Genomic DNA, 11,170 nt, shown 5'->3' on the forward strand with positions numbered 1-11,170 from the left:
ACCACATGTCCAAATGCAAACGATCCATCAGTTCTAAACTTGTGTCGGCTCCCGTGATTCTCTTTCTTCGTTCTACAAATCCATCATTGTTGTCTTTCTTTTCATCAGTTTCCAATATTTCAAACTTGGTAGGTTCGTCAGCTTCCCATACCACACAGGCATTGAGATGAGTGTTCTTGGCATCTATTCCGTACGTCAAGAGATTTTCCAGGTAGGCACGATAAGGGTAAGTATCCATGCTGCTACTGACCAGTTTGTTATTCAAGTACAAGTCCACTCCACTGAACAAGGAATGCATGAAATTGTTGACCGGAGCTACTGCTTCATCGTCTATAGCACCTCCAGTCTTATCTAGAATTTTGACTTTCAGGTACAAGTAACTGCTATTCAGATCGATGTAATCTTCGGGCTGTCCTTTGATTTCAAACTCGATGGGAGCGGAATCGGTCAGTGAGGAGACGGGGTGAAATTCCACCCACTGGGATTCTTGCATCGTCATCATCGTGTGGGGCATGGCAAACAGATCCAGTTCCGTCTTGGAACAAGCGCAAGACTCTCGGTGCATCATTTTTTTGTCTCTTTTCTCAATAATCGAAAACGTCTAAGTCTCGAACGGTTCTTCTTTTCTTGGCCTTTCTCGCTTGAAGTCTGGTGAAAGGGTGTTTTCTTCGTCGTCTCTTTCTGCCTTGTCCTTGCTGAATGCCTGACTCGGTAGCGTGCAGGGCATTTATAGGTGTTTCTCGTTGGCCTAAAATGTCTTTGCCCGTTTGCAGCAAGACATTTTTGCCTGCCCTCATGAAGGCTTCTTTAGGGTTTTGTTTGTCGATGATGACATTTTGGAGAAATTCTTTGCCTTGCGTCAGTGCCGCATCTTTCAAGGCGTGCAATCCGCGTGTCACCATCGGTTTCAACACCGGGGCCACCGAACGAAAGGCCGATTTTAACATATCTCCTAAGCCGTGTCCTCGCTGTCGAGCAACCCCTCGGTACACTGGATACATGACTTAAGAGTCGTGAGAGAACCGTTTTCGAAAATGGAGTTTCACCGTGACTTTTCCTTTGGTGAATGGAATATTTTGTCCCAGACCTCCTTTTATAGCAATGTTGACCGTGTCCAAATACGACTTACTGACAGGCAAATAGTGAGGATGTACAAATTCGCGGTGGACGTGGTAAGTGTTTCCACCTTCCTCGTCAGTGTTCGTGGCAGAATCCACTTTGAAAGGAATGACACGCAGTAACGGTACGGAGGTGTGTCCCCCCACGTTGTACTCCACCACATCGGAATACACGAACATCAAATTCAGTCATTGGTTCAGTTCTACCGGGGCACGAAATAACTTGCTAAAAGACTCGTTGTCGTAAACGATGGGTAATTCGTTTTTCTTGAGCATGGCCTTTCTCATGTCCATGTCTCCGCCCAACATGTCAAACAATTCAGGACAAAATAAAATGGACACGATTTTACTTCGTTCAAATTTCATCAAGAAGCGACGAGCTGTTTTGTGGTATTCCATGGTGACACTTTTGTTGACATGCTCCAAAGCTTTCAGAAACACGACATTAAACCTGGAGGCTATGGTGCTGACCAAATGTTGACCACTAAAATAATAGCCTGGGGGAATGAACAAGTGATAGGTGGTGTACTTTTGTGTACGGGTTTTCTTGTCATATTTGACATTGCTATCCATCCACTGTTGCATTTGCTCGTCATGAACTTCCACATCAAAAAAATTTTGATTGGGAAGGACATTGAGGACTTGGGTCGGGTGAATCATTTCTACTAAAGCCACTTCCCAATGGGCTTCGTGATCTAACTGGATGGCTTGAGGTAATTTGGCCGTGTAACAGCACAACGTGTTCTTGGGAAACACCTCCATGGAACTGTCACTGGGTAAAGTTAAGTAAAATTGGTTTTGGTGACTCATAATTCCAGAGTTCTGTGGCTGTCCGAGGGGATATTACTGGACGTCAGAGGCGTGTCTCCGTCTAAAATGGGGTTCTGGTTGTGGTTGAAGTGGTGACTGGCACTGGCACTGGACACAAGGTTCCCGTGGTTCCCGTTCGAGGAGAATTTCAGGGAGGGATTAGGAAGCAGGTAACCGATGCAACTGCTCAATAAAATGGTCCACAATTGTTTGTCTCCTTGTTGCAAACTCAAATTGGCAATGGCTGCCCCGATGACACAATACACCACGAAGATTTGGCAGAAAAAGACGATTTGCGTTTTAGGCACACGTTCTCCACACCACACTCACAAGGGTTGTTTTTGTAAATCTTGCACAGAAGAACTAGGTGAAGGAGGAGTGGTCAACGTAGCTGCCTCTGCTGTGTGAAAGGGCATGATGGTCACTTCTTTTTATAGTCGATGACTTGCGAAGCGTCGATCCAAGAATCAAAACTGGGTGGATATCGTTTCCAACGTACTTTGACTTCTTTGACACGTCGTTTGCCCACTTTACGGGTTCTGCGTTCGAGAATGCTTTCGATGTCGTACACGTCGTCTTCTTTTTTGGTGACACGTTGTAACTCGGGTAAATAAAACGTTCCTTTGAGCACTTCTCCGTTCATGTCTTCCAATTTATAGACGGCAGGATGACGGCCATGCACTCGTCCAGTGACGCGAAACAATTCGGTCGTCCAGTTAGGTAAGTAACCTTTGTCGAAAGTGCGTTTGGTTTTGCCAATGCGCACCCAATCTCCTACGGCCAACATTCCACTTTTCTCGGGGACAGCCCTCGTCGGGGACGTACCAAACAGACGCTCAAACACCAACACTTCGTTGTCGGGAGTCACGTCTTGCGGGGCACGTCCGATGCTTCGATGGTAAGATTGGTTGTACGCTTGCACCAGGTGCGGTAAGATGTCTATGTACTTCAGAGTGTGGTGATGCGTAAAATATTTCCACATGCGTTCTTTCAAAGTGCGTTGAAAACGTTCCACGATGCTGGCTTTGGTTTCGGGATTCTCGGTGGTAAAAAAATGAATGTCACGTTTCTTTAATTCTTTTTGGAAAGCTTGGTTCAGAAATTCGGTGCCTTTGTCCGTTTGCCATCGAAGAGGGTGACGACCGCTTTGTTTCAACACACGTTGCAGGGCTCGCACTAACTCGCTGCTCGATTTGGAAGTCAAGGGCACGACCCAGGCAAATTTGGAAAAGACGTCGATGACACAAAACAAATATTTGTAGCCACGATTGTAGCTGGCCAAATGAGAGACATCGGCTAAATCGGCTTGCCATTGATGATCGATGCCTTCCACTCGGGTGCGACTTCTGGCAAACTTGCGTCGAATGGGTTTGTGTAAAGGGTAGGTAGCTTGTTCTAGTGACCATCGTTGCTCTTGAGGTAAACGGAGACTTTTCAGTCGCGTTTTTGCAGCACGATACAATTTTTGAACTCCTGCGTAACCTGCAGGATGGGAGGGATCGTAGTAAATGCTGGCTAAGACTTTTTCCATTTTTTTGTGTTGGTTGGTGTGTTAATAAGACACCCACTCTTGGAGGATGCTACTCTTTTTCTCTTGGGGTATTTTCTTGGATTGCAATGCTTTTCGTGTGCGGCCAGCAATAGGTGTCGAAGAGGAGAAGGATGTCTGAGCGGGGGATATCGGTTCTTGTTTCACTTCTGTCTTCACTTCTGTCTTCACTTTCTTTTTCTCTTGTGAGGAAGAAGGGGTGACCATCATCTTTTTAATCCATCCAATTCTGGAGGTAGGTGGTGTTGTTAAATTGAGTACTTTTTCTGGTGGAGTTTGAAACCCTTCCTCTTCTTCTCCTTTTTCTGTCTTGGTCACTGGTAGTGGTGGTACTGGTACTGGTACTGGTACTGGTGATGGTGCTGGACTTTTCATCAAGGTCTTAAAATCTTTCAGAGTGGGTAGAGCTGTTTCGTCTAAAGCTTTCTGGTGAAAGAGTTGCAGTCGTTGCAAGAGTTGACCGTACTTTTGCGATTTTTCTGTTGCGGACAAATCTTGGCGATCCATCAAGGACTGCAATTCGTGTTGTAACTGGGACATCTCGCTCAAATGGGGATTGGGAGGCAAATGCGGGGTGTGTTGTTCTTGCCACCGATGGTATTCCATCCATCGTTTGTAAGGCACTAAAGCTAGTTTTCGTCCTTCCATGGGGTTGTCAGGGGTCGATTCTGAGATCTTGGAACTTCCGAGGCATTTTTATCTTGCTCCCACCAGTCCTCCCAACATGGTTCCCAAGACTCCTTTCAGTATGGGGCCTAACAAGAGAGGTAAAATACCTCCACGTTGCACTAACATCTTCCTTTTTTGCCGAATGGGAATTTTCTTTTGAACCATTTGGCGAAGAACGTGACGATGTTTGCCTAAGCATTGTTTCTGGTGTTTGGACAAACGGATCGTGCCTTTCAAAACGTTCAAACAACATTCGCACACGGTATCGATGACCTCTTTGGAGGCTGTTTGAATGAGTTTTTCTCGTAGGGGTGGAGAAGCTTTGGACAGGACAGATAACATGTCCCCATGTTTGGCTAAACGTGGTGGCAGTCCTTTCCTTTTCTTTCCTTGGGGTTTTCTGGAGGGTGACATCTTTGAGTCTTCAGGAGCACCAAAAAACACTGATACCCGACTTGGTCACAGGCCTTTTTTATACTGGAACGCGTCGCCACTGATTGTCTTTACGGCGTATTAGTTTGAGGACAGGCATGACACGTCGTGCAGGGGTACGCAACGGACTAAATCGAGCCAGTTCTTGCTTGGACAAATCCAGTAAACTTTGTAACATGCCCGATCTTTCTTGAACTTTGATTTTGGGAGAAGGTACTTTGTGAGCAGCAGCCACTGCCACTAAATTGGAAGGTCTTGCCACTGGGGAAGTTCTTTTGGGGGTCATCAACGGAGAAGTTATTGGTGTGATCAACGTCTCCAAGTACTCTTCAGTTCTGGGTGTCATTAACGGAGAAGTGCACAAACGTGAAGCTGCCGGAGACGCAGTCACCGCCGTGGCAGGTCGTGGTTTGCGAGTGTAAGGTTGCGTCCTGGCCGAAGTGCCTCTTTTGCGACTAGTTTTCTGTGGACTTTTCTTTTTCTGGGGGCTTCTTTTCTTTTTCCGGGGTGGTGGTGGTGTCTGGTCAAAGGAGGGTCCTGCCACTGGAGAAGTTCTCCTTGGGGACCTGGTCTTTTTCTTCTTGGGGCTTCGTTGGACTTTTGTCTTGGGGATAACTTTGGGGGCATTAGGATCCCATCTTAAGAGTGAGCGAATGATGACCCCTCCTAGAGTACCGCTCCCTCCAGGTTTCAAAATGATTTGTTTTTTGGTTTGAGTGTCGATGCGGGGATCGGCCAGTTGGACCAAAGCGACTTTGTTTCGATCGAAAAAGCGTTTGGTTTGATGAGGAATCTGAATGATTCCTTGGAGTAATTGACGTGCCGTCACCGTGAACCATCGTAAGACTTCTTTGAGACTAGCTTCTAAGACACGAGCTCGTGTCTGTGGATCTTTTTCTCGACTGATGCCATACAAAGCACGAATCAATTTGACGGGAAGATGCGACTGAAGGGATGTCATGTTCGCACTGAGAGTGAGACAGACGAAAAAGGGTCTGAGGTTTTTATAGATTTTTTTATGGGGAGTGAAATGAAGTCGAGGACGGAGACGTGTACAGGACAGGCCCTCCGTCTTGGCACCAGTGGTGAAACAAGTGGGTACGAAATCGCAAATCCTCGGGAGTCGTAGGTTTCAAATCGACGAGTAAATATGCATGTGGAGTTTGAGTGGCATCGTCGTACGCCTGAGTCAACCAAGGCGTTCCTAACTGTTTGGCTAAGACTTGCACTTGCGATTTATCTCGAGGGCTTTTAAACAAGACCACGTAATGCGCATTGAGACTGATGGTGCGATGGGCTTTACTTTGTTGAAACAAATTTTGGGTGATGTAAACGACACTGGCATTACGGTGATGCCCTTTGCGCGTGAACCACAGTTTAATTTCTTCTTCGTCTTCTCCTAACATGTCGTCGAAAATGACCAAATGGGTTAGACGGGAGTCAGAGACGATGCCATCGTCTTCTTTAGGAATGCCTTCCACAAACACGATGGAATCGCCTTGACTTTCTCGCAAGAGGCTGTACGCCGATTGCCACTCTTTGTAACACCACACGATTCGTTGAGGGGGTCGATCGATCAAATGATGTTTATGTTCGATCAAACGTTTGACGAATTCGGTTTTGCCTGAACCGCTAGGTCCAGCAATGAGCATGTTAAAGGGATGGCGAAGATACAAAGCCTCCCAACTGGCACGATCTAAGTGTTCGTCGATGAGTTTGACAGTAGAGGAAGAGGGAGCAGACACAGCAGAGGTAGCCATGGTGTGAGAAATGTCACTTGTGACACGAAAAACAAACAAGACAAGAGTTTATATGCTTTTTCAGAACACGTTTATTGAATGTTTTTTTCAAACATGAATACGAAAGACAAAAATACATAAAAGCCAAAGGCTTAAGTACAAGAATAAAAGGCACATAATAACCATTAACGTGGAATAAACACAAGTGTCTGTACAACATGTTTTGGGTAAAGTTCTAACCAGTTCTATAGTAGGGGTAAGGTCACACAAGTGTCCTCCCGAAAGGGTCTATCAGGCCTGTCCACGACAGTCCTGTCCTGGGTGACGGGTTCTTCTGGCACCGTCACTAAGACAGGTTGAAAAGTAACTTTTTTCCTTGAATAACTCTCGTGCATACTGGGCCACCTCTTGTGTCCAAGCCTCAAAACCCTGGTCTCGGTGATGTCCAACATTTGACTCCTAACCAATCTGGTTTCTTCTTCGTCAACGACATGGTAAGTTACTTCAATGAACAATGAACTATCGATCTTGCCTAGGGTTCCTTTTCATATACAGACAAATACCGACGTGACCTTATGGTAAGGTGAAGTGATTGGGAAGTCGCACTCGCTTCTGGTATACAATTTGATAGACTTTTTCCAAGGGTCGACTGACGATGTGGTGAGTGGGTAAACGTACAATCTTGTTGGGTTGATAGGTGGTCACTTTAAAGTTTCCATCCTCTCCCGATTGCAAGGCTTCTTTCAATACCCCAAAGTTCACCACTCGACTGGTACGATGATTCAGAGTCAGTCCTTTCACTTTGCACGTCGTGTGCACTTCTCCTTGTTTGTCCCGGTATTCGTAGCCGTAATTTTTGGGACCACCACTGACGAAATTTAGAATCTTGTCGTCGGGATGCTTGTCTGTCCAGGCTCCTAAACGGTCCCCTTCGATGTCAGGGTGCTGTTGAATCGGGTGATGGATGTAAATGCAACTGTCCGTGTCAAAGTACAGGACGCGTTCTTCTAACAGTTCTAAAGCTTTGTACAATTTTAAGCGAGCATGGGCTGTCACGTAAGCCGCAATGATGACATTTCCAAAAGGGTCGTCTTGTACAAAGTCCAGATCTTCTTCGTAATTGACCAAGATCAAAGCCTCTCGAACGACGTCCACGTGTTTCGTGTATTTGTTTTTGTCGTGAATCATCTGGAAGTAGCGGGAAGGTTCTGTCAAATATTCCGTCTTGGGTAAACACGGTCGTTGTGCCATTTTACCCCACAAGCAATTTAACATCACTTTGGCAAACGATCGCCTGCCTTCTTTTTTTTGGATGTGGTCTAAAGAGATGCCTTCTTGTGCGTAGTATTTCTCTTTGAATTGTATTTGGTCTTCGGGAGTGTGACACCTTAAAGGATAGCCGCTGGCTTCTTGTTTCAGTTTCAAAAAGGCATCCACGTAGTCGGCGAAAATGCCTTTCTGAGTAGGGTCACCCTTGTGGTACTGTTGTGTCTTGGGAAAGTGGCAAATTTCGTACACTCCTAACAGTTGGTATCCCATGTCCAGAGCTTTGAACAATTCCACGCTGACCCAGGTTCCCGTCAATGAACGTTCTTCCTGGATGTGATGGCAAGGTTGGTCCTGGTTGCACGTTTCGGCACAAGTACGGCACAAGGGAAACATCAGTTTGCCTTGACAATGGTGAGGTAAGACGGGATGGTATAGGTTCGTGGGAGGCAAAACTTTACACTTGATCAAGCCTTCGTATTGTCGAATGTTTTTCAGGTCGATGTGCTCCGTCAACAATTGCGGGTGCCCTACAGGAAAGCGACAATATTTGCACACGTAGGGATACAGCGAACACACGTCCAAGTATTTGATTTCTTCTCCTTTCTCTTCGTCGGCTTGGTACAGCAAACAGGTGGCATTGGTCCTTCCTCCGTACAAACTATCCCTCGGGTTCAGCGGGTCCATGAACTGGTAACTTTCCACGAGGCGTTTAAACTCTGGATCGGTTTTCAAACGGTGATCGTACTCGTGTTCCCACATTTCCACCACTTGGTATCCTTGCTGTTCTAACTTTAGGCGTCTCTGACAAGTGTCCTGGTACAAGTCTTCCATGGTTCGCTGCAAAAACTGATTTTTTGTGTCACGGTCAGGGTAACAGATGGGACATCCGTGAAATAAGCAACCGTTAAACTCGTACACGATCTTGGGGTTTTCTAAGTCCCAGCCATCTACCGAATACGTTCCGATGGTCTTTTCGCCCCCTCCGTTGCGGGCATGCTGAATCCATTTGTCTTCCTTGTCGCACAAGTAATGTAACCAACGTAGGGCTTTGACCGAGTATTGACGCTTGACATAGTGGGTCGTTTGAGGACTGATGGCAGCAACGGTGTTTTCAGGCATGAATCGTTGGCGGTACTCTAAGGAACACGCTTTGGCAATGGTGCAAGCTTCTTTCAAAGGATCGACCCCTCCGTGTTCCATGAACAGTTCTCGAAATTTTCCACAGCAACGTCGTAAAATGTCCACGTCGGAACGACAATACTTTAACATTTCTTCCTGAAAGTCGAAGGGGTCAGAGGCATGAGCCTGGTACCAAGCGTAGAAAGCTTCTCGTTGTTCGGTACGCATGTTGTCGGGGTCGTAATAGTGAGCCTCAGGTAAATGGGGTAGAACGGCGTGTTGATTGGCTTCCGTATTGAAAAAGTGTGGAAAGTACCCTTTAGCCATTTCTGTCATTCCAAACGTTTTAGGCATTCGACTCAAAGGCATGGCCAAGTAACTCATTGAATCTTTAAACTGCACTTGTCCCACTTGCATGAAAATGATTTTGGCTCCGTTCAAAATCACTTTAGGACGTTCGGTGCCATGTTCCGTATAGTACCTCAAAAGAAACTGTCCATCGTATCCGGAGAAATTGTGAGCCATCACCGTGGCATGACGATGACAATCTCCGTAACGTTCGATGTCCTCTTGGCTCCACGTCTTGTCGATGGGGTTTAAGACCCATCGGGCAAAATCGGCTAACGTGTTTGGTCCCCGAAAGATTTTTTCACGCCCTCCGTTAATCTTGCTGCAGTGAGGGAAATGACTGAAGATAGGTTCTTGAATGCACTTCTCGCACGCTCGATGAGCCACGCAGAAATTAGGAATGTGAATGCCGGTCTCTTGCATGCATTCGAAATCGAAAAAGATGAAATTGCCTTTCTTCTTGTGACCGTCCTCTTTCTCTGGTGGGGGTTGGTATTTTTGCACGTAACATTCGTGTTCCAAGTCCACGATGTGGTGACAATTGTGACATTTTTTCTTTCCTCGACATACGTGTGCCTTGGCATTGTTGGTAAGTATGCCTTGTCCACATGTAGGGCACAATCTCAGGAGTTGACAAGCACATTTCTTCTGTGAACCTTGTGTTTTCAAATGTTGCTGGTAACAGGCAGGGCTGACAAACGTGCGCAGACAAGTTGAACAAGGCACTGGTTCTTCGCTCAGACAGGGTGGAGAGGCCAAACATCCTGGGCATTTCAATCCACAATGCTTGTGTTGCTCTCGATTGTTATAACCATAATCACATTTCTCACAATAATAACTGTATCCCAGGAATCCGGTGATACTGGTAATGGTATCGAAATGGTCATCGTGATAATAAAGGTGAATGTATTTTCCGTCCTTAAAATCCTGGCCTCGAAACAACAGAGACCCGCGCATTTCTTGAGGGTGCACTTTCAAGGTGTAGCGTGGAGCTAGGGCATCTTGCAATTTTTGCATCTCAGGAATGCCACAGGGTGTGTCTTTGGACAGGCCAGTTTGTTGCAACAGGAGTTCTGCTTCGTTTCGTTGTTTGGCTCGATCGGATCGTTGAATAGTGTTCCAGGTTCTTTTCCATTCTGTCGTGTCGTTCTTGTTGGCATAGGTTCGTCCCACCACGATGGCACGGGGTAAACACATCTGGTCAAGAGGATTGTGAATTTGGACAAGACTACGCTTAATGCTGCGAACCAATAACATCTTTTTGCGTCCTGTCCCTTGAGGAAGATTGACGTGGGCCATTTTCAGTGTGGCTTTACCATCGGTGATGTCAAACTGGTCATTAGATTGTTGTACGTGTTGAATCTTGTCCATGATTTTGGAAGGGGTTAGTTCTGCGGGTCTGCTAAACTCGATCCAAACAGGGGATTTCAAACCGTCGTGATCTATGGATAGTGTCAAGCGATCGTCTTCTTTGGGTTGACATTGTCGCTTGAGTGCGGTGAGCAAAGAATTCCACATCTCGGTGATAAACCCTTCTGCTTTCTCCAAGGGTACGTCGGCCTTGAAATCTTTAAACTTTACCGTGTAGGTGTAAGCCGTGGTTCTAAATTTTCTAGAGGAGCGCTTTTCCGTCTCTCGAATGGAATAGTACTTTTCAGGGTTGACTAAGGGTGGTGAACTTGGTTTAGAGGGTTCGGATTCTGGTTCACTCATGTCCTCTTCAAAATCACTGGCATGAATTTGTGCCAAGATTTCAGCCCTGGTACGAGGCGATAGATCACGTTTCTGCCTCTTACTTTCTTCTTCTTCTTCTTTCTTCTCGAATGAATGGGATCGTTTCATCTTGAGTGCAAAACGTCAAATGACTCAAGTTTAAACACCATAGACTAATTTATAGTCTTGGCAAACCAGCGTATATAAAAACGGTGTGTTTTGTCCTTTCACTATTCATTTCACTCTCAAACCGAGGAGAACGATGGAAGAGACTACCCAGATGGAACGTTTCGTCAGAGCTTTGCGAGGGGTCATTAGAAAATTCTCTTCAGACCAGCCGATTGACTACTCTCCTTCCTTTCGAGATAAGAGTCAGGAACTTGCTTTATCTGTCAGAAGAAAGG

This window comes from Sinohyriopsis cumingii, chromosome 16, assembly GCF_028554795.1.
Source record: "Sinohyriopsis cumingii isolate HCF-2022 chromosome 16, ASM2855479v2, whole genome shotgun sequence".
Lineage (NCBI taxonomy): Eukaryota > Metazoa > Mollusca > Bivalvia > Unionida > Unionidae > Sinohyriopsis > Sinohyriopsis cumingii.